Below are 13,486 nucleotides of genomic sequence, written 5' to 3'. Positions count from 1 at the left end.
AAGACCAACAAGTGCAGCATTAGTGAAGTAAAGCCTGCAGGCAATGGACATGTGTGCAAAAGTGTTAGTGCCAATATTGCAATGTGAGGAGAACAATATTTTTCATTGTACTGGGATGTGTGATCAGTTGTATGATGAAACTTTTCCTTTGCACATTTTAGAAATGGTGGATGGAATCAGAAAATGTGAAATGATTGTTGATTAGTAAACTTTTAAACAATAATTGAAAAGTCGTAATAATGGAACATTTCATGTGCCCCCCTCCCCCACCCCCACCCATTAACATCAAGGGCTTCCAGTTCATGTGTAAAGCAGCCAGTCACAAATTAAACCTATATGGAATTTTCTTATACTCACCTGACAGTATCACATGTAGTAAAATTACTGTCTGTTTATTTATTTGTTTCAGGGAGGATCCATTGTCTGGTGGATTTTTACTGCTTGGAACAGAACTCCGGTGCCTGGTCTTCAGTCACCTTCTTGACAGCATTAGTTCATAGATTTTCAATGTACTTTGACAAGAGGTCCGCATGAAGGTTTTTGATTCCCTCCTGGTAACCTACTAACTGAATTCCCAGGTTTCAACCTTCCTCGACAAATCTTGACAACCCTCAACCATTTGAGGATCGGCCAGGTAAGATATGGCCACTTGTGTGAGGAACAGCTCAAATCGTGACTGTGGTCATCCAAGTTAGATCATTGCCTACATACTGAACTTCTGCCCTGAAGGACACATTCCTGGTGGAATCCCAAGCATTCACTGTGTCAGCTGAAGCTGTTGAATAAATTGTTAACCTCGACATCAAATGTTAACTATTTCCCCAGCCTTATGAACAAAGAAAATTCAAGAAGGGTTGAAACTTATATCCTAAGTGAGGTGATGGTAGTCTTGTCTTGTGGGCCGAAGGTCTCCAGGTCAAAATCATTTCATCAGATCACTCATTGCTCATTATAAAACATCCATTCCTTATCACAGAAAATACAATCTGTGGACAATACGTGCCGTGGGGCGGCACGGTAGCACAGTGGTTAGCACTGCTGCTTCACAGCTCCAGGGTCCTGGGTTCGATTCCCGGCTCGGGTCACTGTCTGTGTGGAGTTTGCACATTCTCCTCGTGTCTGCGTGGGTTTCCTCCGGGTACTCCGGTTTCCTCCCACAGTCCAAAGATGTGCGGGTTAGGTTGATTGGCCAGGTTAAAAATTGTCCCTGAGATGTGTAGTTAGCGGGTAAATATGTGGGGGTAGGGCCTGGGTGGGGTTGTGGTCGGTGCAGACTCGATGGGCCGAATGGCCTCCTTCTGCACTGTAGGGTTTCTATGTTTCTAATACAAAATTTGGATGTAGTGTGAGCTGTAAAGAGAATAGTGTCGAACTTCAAAACAAGTGGCAAATGAAATTCAGTGCAGAGAAGAGTGAAGCGATTCATTTTGGAAAAATATAGAGAATTAATATAAAATAAAGAATATAAAAGTGGGTGCAGGTGCAGAGGGACCTGGGTGTATACGTTCATTAGTCATCAAAGGTAGCAGTTCCTAAAGCTTACAATATCCTAGGCTTTATAAATAGGGGCATGGAGTACAACAGCAAGGTGGTTAGATTAAACTTGTATAAAACATTGGTTCAGCCTCAACTGGAGTACTGTGTCCAGTTCTGGGCATCACACTTTAGGAAGAATGCGAAGGTATTAAAGCGGATGCAGTAAAGATTCCCAAGAATGGTTCCAGGGATGAGGAACTTCAGTTATGTAGAAAGAGTGGAGAAATTGGAACTGTTCTCCTAAGAGAAGAGAAGGTTGAGATGAAACTTGATAGAGGTATTCAAAATCATGAATTGTGGGTGGCACAGTGGCACAATGGTTAGCACTACTGCCCCTCAGTGCCAGGGACCCAGGTTCAATTCCAGCCTTAGGTGACTGTGTGGAGTTTGCACATTCCATGTTTGTGTGGGTTTCCTCCGCATGCTCTGGTTTCCTCCCATAGTCCAAAGATGTGATGGTTAGGTGAATTGGCCATGCTATATTGCCCCTTAGTGTCAGGGGGATTAGCAGGGTAAATACGTAGGGTTACAGGGACAGGGTGGGATTGTTGTCAGTGCAGGCTCGGTGGGCCAACTGGCCTCCTCTGCACTGTAGGGATTCTATAATTCTATGAGAGGTCTGGACAGAGGAGATAGGGAGAAACTATTCCATTGGTGAAAGGATCGAGAATGAAAGGACACTAGTTTAAGGTAATTGGTAAAATAATCAATGGTGACATGAGGAAAAAGTTTTGAATACAGCAGATGTTTGGGGTCTTGAATATACTGCCTCAGAGTGTGATGGCGGCAGATTTAATTGAGGCATTCAAGTGGTAATTGCATTATTATGTGGAAAGGAGGAATGAGCAGGTACAGAGAGAAGGCTGGGGAGCGGCACTAGGTGAATTTCTCCTTTAGAGACCCAGCACAGACATAACAGGCCTAATGGCATCCTTCTGTTTTGTAACAAAACTGTGATTTTATCGCTAATGTCCCAAAAATTGATGAGCAAAAATATCTGTAAAATTTGTGATAAATTTACCTAACTGTAAATTATCATGAGGTAAAACTCACTAAATATATACATAAATTTGATCACCAAAAACATTGGGTAGAATTCTCCTGTTTTCAGGCTAAGTGCACACGCTGGCAGGAAAACAGGAGTGTTGCCCACTGGTGCTGGGAGCATCTGTGAGGTGGAATTAACCCACCTGAAAGCTGTTAATGAGCACAGCCTGATTGCCAGCCTGTGATTTCTTCAAAATAGTTGTGGTTTGCGAAAGAGGAAGTTAAATCATAGGCTGTCAATCAAGCTTACAGTCTTCTGTCAACATTGTGGTTAGGATCAGTGAGGTATTTGAAGTGCATTTAAGAGTGAAGATAAATTAAACACAGGTGGCTGGAGCATGATAGAATCCATTGAGCTGTCAATTGAAGTCTTTCTCAAGGCAATGCACAATGAATTTAATAGAGATCAAAGGTTTCCAGTGGAATGGAGAGGGTTTCAAAGATTTCAGCTTGCTAGAAAGCCACAGAAACTGTAAATCAAAGCTGTGTGCATACATTGGGGCTGAGTCCACAGCTGTGCAGACTGGAACCTGCCCCCATCCACCCCACCCTCCCGTGAAATTGACGTTTGTCAGAGGACTTAAAAGGGATCTTCTCCCATGTTCACCTTCTGTCAGGGAGAAAGTAAAATCTCTGCTACAGGATGAGGTGCTGCAGTGACTTAAAATCCTACCAGGTGATTGGGGGGCATGGAGGTTAAAGTGACCTGGTCATTTCAGAATTTTCAGATGTTGATCACAGGGCTGAAACCCAGGGGTGATCTTCAGGTCTGCCAAGGGCTGGAAGGAGCAGTCCAGCCACTGCAGCCTCATCCTGGGAGAGAGTGGTGAGTTCAACCTCTTACCCCAGACCCAAGCCCATCCAATCCCCAGGACCATTGAGGGACCCTTCCTCTGCAGTCTGGCAGCAGCAAAGGGACAAATGGCCACTGGACCTATCTCATTGACCCCCCCCCCCCCCCCTCAGGACCCAAGGTGCCAGGCCAGGGTGTCAGTGTCAGGGTGCCAGGGGGCAGTGCACTGTTGGCACTGCCAAAGCACATAGTCCGAAGAGGGGTTGAGTGTGTGGGGGCGGTGGGGTGGTCTGAGTGTGGAATCTGGGAGGTGGGGGTACTGTGGTGAGATCTAAGAGGGAGGGGAATGAGGGTGAGTTGGATCGGGTCACCCTCATGCCTGTGGAGGGTGGGGTGACCCATGATTTGAGTGATGGGGGGAGGATGCCCTTCTTTTCTGCGGGGTTAGTGGTGTTCCCCGGATTCTCAGGGTGCAGCATACCATGTCCCTCCTTGTGGATAGCAGCTGTAAAAGCCCGGCCAGTGCCATTTCCGCTGGAGATCTGGCTGAATGGCGGGAGGCTGGTGAATTGGCTGTCAAATCCGTTAATAACATTCAAATTTGCATAATTATCGGGTTGCCACCCATTCTGGGCGGGAACCCGATCGGAGCTGACGGGTCGGGTGAACCCTGAGAGCCCTCACACTCGTCGGGAATCACGATCTTTGGTTGATGGTCCATTCACCGGATTCCCGTCCGAGAGGGTCGGAGATTCGACTGTATTGTTTTTAAGAACAGGCATTTCGAAAACTATTTATAAGTTGTCTGTTTACTAAGGGATTTAGACAACATTTTTATTTAAAAACTGATGAGAGTTAAATTAACGATACATAAGTGAATAATTTATAAGATTCTCAGCATCCATAATGCCTGCCTCAGCAACTGTGTCACAGGGTGGGGTGGTTGGTACAGTAGCAATCAGTACATAAGTAAAGAGTAAAAGCAAGTTGAAATGTGTTATAAATCTAAAATCTGCACACGTTTTTATGGTAACCATTTTTACATAATCATTTCAAGAACGTTTTTGTCATTAAAAACTTGCTGTTTTGATAGCTGTCGTTAAGCTCACCTTGGGTGTGTAAACTGTAACAAAATTGAATTGCTGTATGTCTATTATGCGTCCAAATTCCGCAGTGGCAGAGCACCACCTTGTGATTAACTCAAGGTTTTATATGTAACGATGAGGTGCTGATTCCATAATTCAGTGAAATATTTCATTCGCAAGTTCTAAAACTGCCAATATCATCTTTCCCAACCTTTTTCCTGGCTGTGCCCTCAATTAAAAGCTGTGAAATCTCTAACATCTTTGAGGAATTTCTTGTTTTCCTCTCCTCACAAATGCTGCCTGACCTGCCGAGTGTATCCAGCATTATATGGTGCGTTTTTTTTCCAGATCTGCAGCACCTGCAGCTTTTTCTTTTGTTCTTTAATGACTGATTTTGTCGGGTTTTTAGCGATGTTTGAGTGTCACAGGGTTGGCTTGTTCCTTTCGTCTGATGGATTTATTTAGTTTGGATTCTAAAAGGAGCGACAGCAGCAGTAATACCTGACTGTCACAAATAATTCTGTGAAGAACTGGTATAATGCCAGCTATCACAGCTATTGTATCATTGGCCCAGGAATTAATTTGGTTTAAGACTGTGCGAACAACCAACTATGCTAAAGTGGATAACACCATCCTGGAATGCATTGTGATATCACTGGTCAGTGTTTGCAACATCTGTCATCACCACACAAACTGCTAATATAACTACATAGTTCAAATCTAATGCTTCTAATACCTTCCGGCTAATGTTGCTTAGTGGTCAGGAATAAATAAATTATCTCAAGTACCAACCTTGGAGAGGAGATCTTCCTCCCTCTGGAAAATATTTGCATCAGGATGTTTCACATATTTACACAGTCCCAGTATATTGAAATCAATTGCTACCATAATGTAAAATCAAATCAACAGCTGTAGTGTAAATTTGGTGTGTAATGTCGTGTTGTAAGTGCTTTCGGGCGGCACGGTGGCACAGTGGTCAGCATTGGTGCTTCACAGCTCCAGGGACCCGGCTTCAATTCTGGCCTCAGGTGACTGTCTGTGTGGAGTTTTCACATTCTACCCCTGTCTGCATGGGTTTCCTCCGGGTGCTCCGGTTTCCTCCCACGGTCCAAAGCTGTGCAGTTTAGGTAGATTGGCCATGCTAAATTGCTCCTTAATGTCAAGGGGATTAGCAGGGTAAATATATGGGGTTATGGGATAGGGCCTGGGTGGGATTGTTGTCGGTGTGGGCTCGATGGGCCAAATGGCCTCTTTCTGCACTGTAGTGATTGTAAATGCTACTGAAGCTTTAGGGAGGTCACCCTTCAAGGCCATTCCTGTGAAGGACAGCTAAGAGAGGCATAATGCTAAATGAAATAAAAACTCTTTCAGATACATTAAAAAAGATAGTGCCTCGAAGCCGGGGGGGCGGGGTGGGGGGAGGCGGGGGAGAGTGGGGGGGGGGGGGGGGTGGCATGATGCTGGAATTTGCAGATGATATTAAATTGTGGAGGTTAGAGCAAATAGAATGGAAGATTGCACCAACATTGAGAAAGACAAAGAGGCTTTCAGATTCACTGGATAAATTGATCCACTGGAGCAAGCTGAGAGGGGTGATTGAAAAGCAGCAGTGCTGGTAAGAGATTAATTGGATTAATTGAATTGTTTATTTATTTAATTAGTCAGCTAGTGTGTGTATTTTTTTTGGCCTTTACTTTAACAGCAGTTTTTCTAGTTTAAAGTGAAAACTAGAAGTGGGCAGCAAAGGAGTCTGGGAAGGGTTTTTATTTTAACTTTAAAAGTCAGTTACCTGGGTGGTTCCCCCTCAGTAGTAGTTTTTTTTTCTCTCGGGCCCCTAGCCCTATAAATTGGTGCAGAGGAGATACCCGATCCTCTACACTGGTAGAGGATCCCACCCTTCCATCCTCCTCTAACCTAATTATAAGTGTGGGGAAGTTTTTTGTTTTCTTTTTTTCTTGCTGGTAATGGCTTCAGGGATGGCAGTTCAGGCAGTATGCTGCATCTCCTGTGGGATGTATGTGGTGAGGAAATCCAGTAGTGTTTCAGGAGATTTTAGTTGTAAGAAGTGCATTAGATTGCAGCTTCTGGAGGAGCGTGTAAAGGAGCTGGAGGGGGAGGTAGAGGAACTCCGCATAATTCGGGAGGCGGAGGTGGAAGTTGATAGGAGTTATAGAGAAATAGTAACTCCTAGAAATGAGGCTTGGGTCAATGCCAGGAGGAGGGGTAAGAAGCAATCGGGAAGACAATCCCCTGGGGCGGTTCCCCTCCATAATAGGTTTTCGGTGCTGGAGGCTACAGTTGAGGAGGAATCAACTGAGCATAGAGAGCAGATCTCTGGGGGTGAGCCGAGTGAGAAAGCTCAGGTGGTTAGGGGCTGTAAAAGACTGGGCCTTGTGATTGGGGACTCCACAATTAAGGGGACAGATAGGAGGGTCGGAACTAAAGGTAGGGACTCAGGGTTGGTGTGTTGCCTACCAGGGGCTGGGGTCCGGGATGTGTCTGACAGGGTATTCAGGACTCTTAGGGGGGAGGGAGATAAACCACAAGTTATTGTACATGTGGGGACACACGACATAGGGAGGATAGGGGAAGGGGATATTAGGCAGGGATTTATGGAGTTGGGGTGGAAACTAAAGGCCAAGACTGACAGAGTGGTTATCTCTGGACTCTTGCCTGTACCACGGGATAGTTTAGAGAGGAATAGGGAGAGGGAAGGTTTGAATTCATGGCTGAGGGGATGGTGCAGGAGGGAGGGGTTCAGGTACTTAAGCAATTGGGGCTCGTACTGGGGAAGGTGTGACCTCTATGAGAAGGATGGTCTACACCTTAATCAGAAGGGGACCAATATCCTGGGGGGTAAATTTGCTAAGGCCATGCAGGGAGGTTTAAACTGATTCGGGGGGGGGGAGGGATCCTGAGTAGTGGGGCTGAAAGTGAGGGATGCATGGATGGGGACTGCAATGCACGGCATTGCAGAGGTGGGGTGGAGCAGGGTTTGAAATGTGTATACTTCAATGCCAGGAGTATTCGCAATAAAGTGGGTGAACTTGCAGCGTGGATCAGTACCTGGGACTTCGATGTTGTGGCTATTTCAGAGACATGGATAGAGCAGGGGCAGGAATGGATGCTGCAGGTCCCGGGGTTCAAATGTTTTAGTCGAAGTAGGGAAGGAGGTAGAAGAGGGGGAGGGGTAGCATTATTGGTCAGAGATTGTATCACAGTGTCAGAGAGGAGGTTTGATGAGGACTTATCTGTTGAGGTAGTATGGGCGGAGATTAGAAATAGGAGAGGAGAGGTCACCCTGTTGGGAGTCTTTTATAGACCTCCTAAAAGTTCTAGAGAGGTTGAGGAAAGGATTGCGGAGTCAATCCTGCTTAGGAGTGAAAGTAATAGGGCAATTGTTATGGGGGATTTTAACTTGACTAATATTGACTGGAATTGTTATAGCTCTAGCTCGTTAGAGGGGTCAGTTTTTGTTCAAAGCGTGCAGGAAGGTTTTTTGACTCAGTATGTAGACAGGCCAACTAGAGGTGAGGCTATATTGGATCTGGTGCTGGGAAATGAGCCAGACCAGGTGCTAGACTTGGAAGTTGGTGTGCATTTTGGTGATAGTGACCACAATTCGGTTACGTTCACCTTAGTGATGGAAAGGGATAGGCATGAACCTCGGGCCAGTGGTTTTAGCTGGGGGAAGGGTAATTATGAGGCTATTAGGAGAGAATTAGGAAACATAGGTTGGACTAGGAGATTACAGGGACTGGGAACGTCCGACATGTGGAGTTTTTTCAAGGAGCAGCTACTGCGAGTCTGTGATAGGTATGTCCCTGTCAGGCAAGGAGGAATTGGTAGGGCTAGGGAACCGTGGTGCACCAAAAAAGTTTCTTTGTTGGTTAAAAAGAAAAAGGAGGCTTATGTTCGGATGAGACGTGAGCACTCGGGTAGTGCACTAGAAAGCTTTAGATTGGCTAAGAGGGAGTTGAAGAGCGAGCTTAGAAGGGCTAAAAGGGGACATGAGAAGACTTTGGCGGATAGGGTTAAAGAGAATCCTAAGGCGTTCTATAGGTATGTCAAGAACAGAAGGTTGGTTAGGGCAAGTTTAGGGCCAGTTATAGATGGCAGAGGGAAGTTATGTGTGGAACCGGAGGAGATTGGTGAAGCATTGAACCAATATTTCTCTTCGGTGTTCACGCAAGGGGACATGAATATAGCTGAGGAGGACACTGGGTTGCAAGGGAGTAGAATAGACAGTATTACAGTTGATAAGGAGGATGTGCAGGATATTCTGGAGGGTCTGAAAATAGATAAATCCCCTGGTCCGGATGGGATTTATCCAAGGATTCTCTGGGAGGCAAGAGAAGTGATTGCAGAGCCTCTGGCTCTGATCTTCAGGTCGTCGTTGGCCTCTGGTATAGTACCAGAAGATTGGAGGTTAGCGAATGTTGTCCCATTGTTTAAGAAGGGGAACAGAGACTTCCCCGGGAATTATAGACCGGTGAGTCTCACTTCTGTTGTCGGCAAGATGTTGGAAAAAATTATAAGGGATAGGATTTATAGTTATTTGGAGAGTAATGAATTGATAGGTGATAGTCAGCATGGTTTTGTGGCAGGTAGGTCGTGCCTTACTAACCTTATTGAGTTTTTTGAGAAAGTGACCAAGGAGGTGGATGGGGGCAAGGCAGTGGACGTGGTATATATGGATTTTAGTAAGGCGTTTGATAAGGTTCACCATGGTAGGCTTCTGCAGAAAATGCAGATGTATGGGATTGGGGGTGATCTAGGAAATTGGATCAGGAATTGGCTAGCGGATAGGAAACAGAGGGTGGTGGTTGATAGTAAATATTCATCATGGAGTGCGGTTACAAGTGGTGTACCTCAGGGATCTGTTTTGGGGCCACTGCTGTTTGTAATATTTATTAATGATCTGGATGAGGGTATAGTTGGGTGGATTAGCAAATTTGCTGATGACACCAAAGTCGGTGGTGTGGTAGACAGTGAGGAAGGGTGTCGTAGTTTGCAGGAAGACTTAGACAGGTTGCAAAGTTGGGCCGAGAGGTGGCGGATGGAGTTTAATGCGGAGAAGTGTGAGGTAATTCACTTTGGTAGGAATAACAGATGTGTTGAGTATAGGGCTAACGGGAGGACTTTGAATAGTGTGGAGGAGCAGAGGGATCTAGGTGTATGTGTGCATAGATCCCTGAAAGTTGGGAATCAAGTAGATAAGGTTGTTAAGAAGGCATATGGTGTCTTGGCGTTTATTGGTAGGGGGATTGAATTTAGGAGTCGTAGCGTTATGTTGCAACTGTACACAACTCTGGTGCGGCCGCACTTGGAGTACTGTGTGCAGTTCTGGTCCCCACATTACAGGAAGGATGTGGAGGCTTTGGAGAGGGTGCAGAGGAGGTTTACCAGGATGTTGCCTGGTATGGAGGGGAGATCCTATGAGGAGAGGCTGAGGGATTTGGGATTGTTTTCGCTGGAAAGGCGGCGGCTAAGAGGGGATCTTATTGAAACATATAAGATGATTAGAGGTTTAGATAGGGTGGATAGTGATAGCCTTTTTCCTCTGATGGAGAAATCCAGCACGAGGGGGCATGGCTTTAAATTGAGGGGGGGTAGTTATAGAACCGATGTCAGGGGTAGGTTCTTTACCCAGAGGGTGGTGAGGGATTGGAATGCCCTGCCAGCATCAGTAGTAAATGCGCCTAGTTTGGGGGCGTTTAAGAGATCCGTTGATAGGTTCATGGACGAAAAGAAATTGGTTTAGGTTGGAGGGTCACAGTTTTTTTTTAACTGGTCGGTGCAACATCGTGGGCCGAAGGGCCTGTTCTGCGCTGTAATGTTCTATGTTCTATGTTCTAAATGACAACGTTTGATGTAGCGAAATGAGAGGTTCCTCATTTTTGGTAAGCGGAATAAGGAAGCCACTTATTTCATGGGAGGCAAGAAACTAAATGGGGTAGAGTAAAGAGATTTGGGAATACAGGTACATACATTGTTAACAACAGCATAAAAATTGCTCAGGCCATTCAAATGTAAACAAAGCATTAGGGTTCCTTTCATAGAATCCCTACAGTGCAGAAGGAGGCCATTCGGCCTATTGAGTCTGCATCGACAACAATCCCACCCCAGGCCCTATCCCCACAACCCCACACATTTACCCCGCTAATCCCTCTAACCTACACGTCCCGGGATACTAAGGGGCAATTTTAGCATGACCAATCAACCTAACCCGCACATCTTTGGACTGTGGGAGGAAACCGGAGCACCCGGAGGAAACCCATGCAGACACGGGGAGAATGTGCAAACTCCACACAGTGACCCAAGCCAGAAATCGAACCCGCGTCCCTGGTGTTGTGAAGCAGCAGTGCTAACCACTGTGCCACCGTGCCGCCCCATGCAAATGTACCCACATATTTTCTAGACAAAAATATTACAAAAGCAAGGAGGCAATATTAAGAGTATCTAGAACCTTGCCTCACTTGAAGTATCATTTGAAGCAGTTCTAGACCCCAGAGTGCAGAAAGGATATTGAAGTGCAGGAGAAAAAGCAGAATCGAGAGGCTGCAATCAACAGGAAAAATTGAGCTCTTTTCTCTGGAGAACTTAAAGAGGAGTTTGATAGGGTGGACATAAGAAAACTATTTCCACATGTTGAATTGTTTCCTCTTGTGGTTGAGTCTGGAAATAAAGAGAGGCACAAATATAATATAGCCACTAATAAATCAAATAAGGAATTTAGGAGAAAATCTTTACACAGAGAGAATCATAAGAATGTGGAACCCGATATCACATGGAGTGGTTGAAGTAGATAGCTTGGCGTGTAAAGGAGGGGTTAGGTACCCAAAAGGGAATAAAGAATAGAGGGATACAATGGCAAGCTGAGATTAGAGCAGGTGAAGTCTTGTGTGGAATATAGGGGCAGTTGGGCTGAATGGCATGCTCTGTACTGTAGATCCTAGGTAGTTGGTTCTCTGAGGACATATATTCATATCTTAACTTACATTTTTAAGTTTCTAATAAATACAATCATGGTAGTTTACCATATAAAATCTGGTGATATGCATAGACAGTATGAACCGTATATTATTTACACAGATTCACATTCATCCTCTATTCGGCAACTGTTTCCCAGTTTTCCACATCTAGCCCAAGTTTAAAATATTGGCTCCTCGATCCAATAGATTTTTAAGTCATGCACTGTGTATGATACAGAGATAAATACAAGCCACACAATACCAAACCTTTTACATAGTAAAAGCGGAAATATGGGAATTTTCAATTGAATAAATATTGGTTAGCATTCTTATTGTGCATCTGTTCCTTTCAAATAGAAGAATCCTAAAATACAAATAGTCAGCAGGTCCTGGTGTTGTTAAACTTCTTACACATGTAACAAACACAGGAATCAAAAGTAACTGCTGTAGTAAATTACAATTAAAGTTCACTTATTGTTACAAGAATCATATTTATAGATTACAGCATATAGAAACATCCTGAAAAGTCAAATTTGCTCTCAGGTAGTTTGATCAGGCTACTTTTGGATCAGCATTTCTTCCAGCAGGAGCGGCAGCTAAAGTAAGTAGTTTAATCGCTTTTTTTGAGAGATTCAAGTATACCAGCTTTCAGGAGCACAAGATTCTTTCCCCAGGTCTGAAATAAAAATTATTCCACATGTCATTCTACAGAAAAAGGAAAAGATGCATCTTGGGCTGTTTGGTATTCTGTTGATTTGGTAAGAGTATTACTTCTTCTTCTAAAAGCACGATGACTGAACATAACCCCAGGGCACAAATCTCATAACTCCGTTCCTGGTTGCACTTTAGACAGTTGGCTGTGGGTGTAATTTAAAACCTTTTAAAGGATGAAAGTTAGTCATTTTCACAGGAGTTTCCTTAAAGTCAACATCAACGAGATCAAAAATTCTGTTGTCACCAAAAACTTTGCATACTAGTTTTATCTCCCTGCCTCTGCTCGGCGCTTACTAATGATGAAACATTCTCCCTAAGCTCTGCAGTACTGTTATTCCTCACTCCTTCAACAGTCCCTTTAAAATATCTTTAATGCCACCTTTAAAAAACATTCCTAAACTCTCATTCTGTCACCATTTGTCGTAATGTTCTTTTCGTTTCTATGAGTGTTTTAGCATTGTATAGTACAAATTATTGTGTCACCTTCCACAATCGGCTGTCAAGGCATTTAAAAGTCCAGCCCTTTAAACCTTTGAAAAATTATCTGGAGTGTTAACCAAAATTGTTTGCTATTTATCTCTACCTGTTGACATATGCCTGAAGGCTTCCATGCCTGAATTTGTGCTGCATGATTTATTTCACAACCATCCATTATCACAGTAGGGTACCTTTCATTTCAAAGTTTGATTGCAAACTCTTTGATGTGGGATTGAATTCCAATGTTTGTTGTTATAAGGGATTGTGCACGTGAATGATTTTCTTTGTTACAAGGCTTTATACAATTGAAGAAATGTGAATGTATAAATGCTTTTTTAAGAATGAGAATTTTGCAATAGACATTTAGAAATTTGTTACATTTTTATTTTATTGTAGAGGGCTATGGGAAAATGGCACAGAAAAGGAGTTGAGGCCAGCATAGATCAGCCATGATCATATTGAATGGCAGGGCAAGCTTCAAGAGCCTGGTGGGTTATTCCTACTTCCATTTCTTGTGTTCATTTCTGCATATGTCCTGTAGTCTGTCTATAGTGCATCCTAGGTGAGTTGGCATATGAGTGTAAGTAAAAAGGGTGTTGTGTTGGGAGCATGGGTATGCATGAGTCAGTACTAAGTTGGCATAGAGACTAAAAAGGGTGATTGGGTGGTGGAAGCACATACGAGCTATAAAGGGCCATAAAAAGTGGGTACAGGGGAATGGGTTGGCACAGATGATATGAGGGGTCATGGAGGTGGGTACAAGGGCATATTTTTTCAGGGGCTATAAAGGACCATGGGGGTGCTACAGGGCATAAAATGGCATGGTCTGGCTTTGATGGGGCGTAGGGGGTGTGTTTGTG

This window comes from Mustelus asterias, chromosome 17 (assembly GCF_964213995.1).
Source record: "Mustelus asterias chromosome 17, sMusAst1.hap1.1, whole genome shotgun sequence".
NCBI lineage: Eukaryota > Metazoa > Chordata > Chondrichthyes > Carcharhiniformes > Triakidae > Mustelus > Mustelus asterias.
This window is presented reverse-complemented; position numbering follows the sequence as displayed.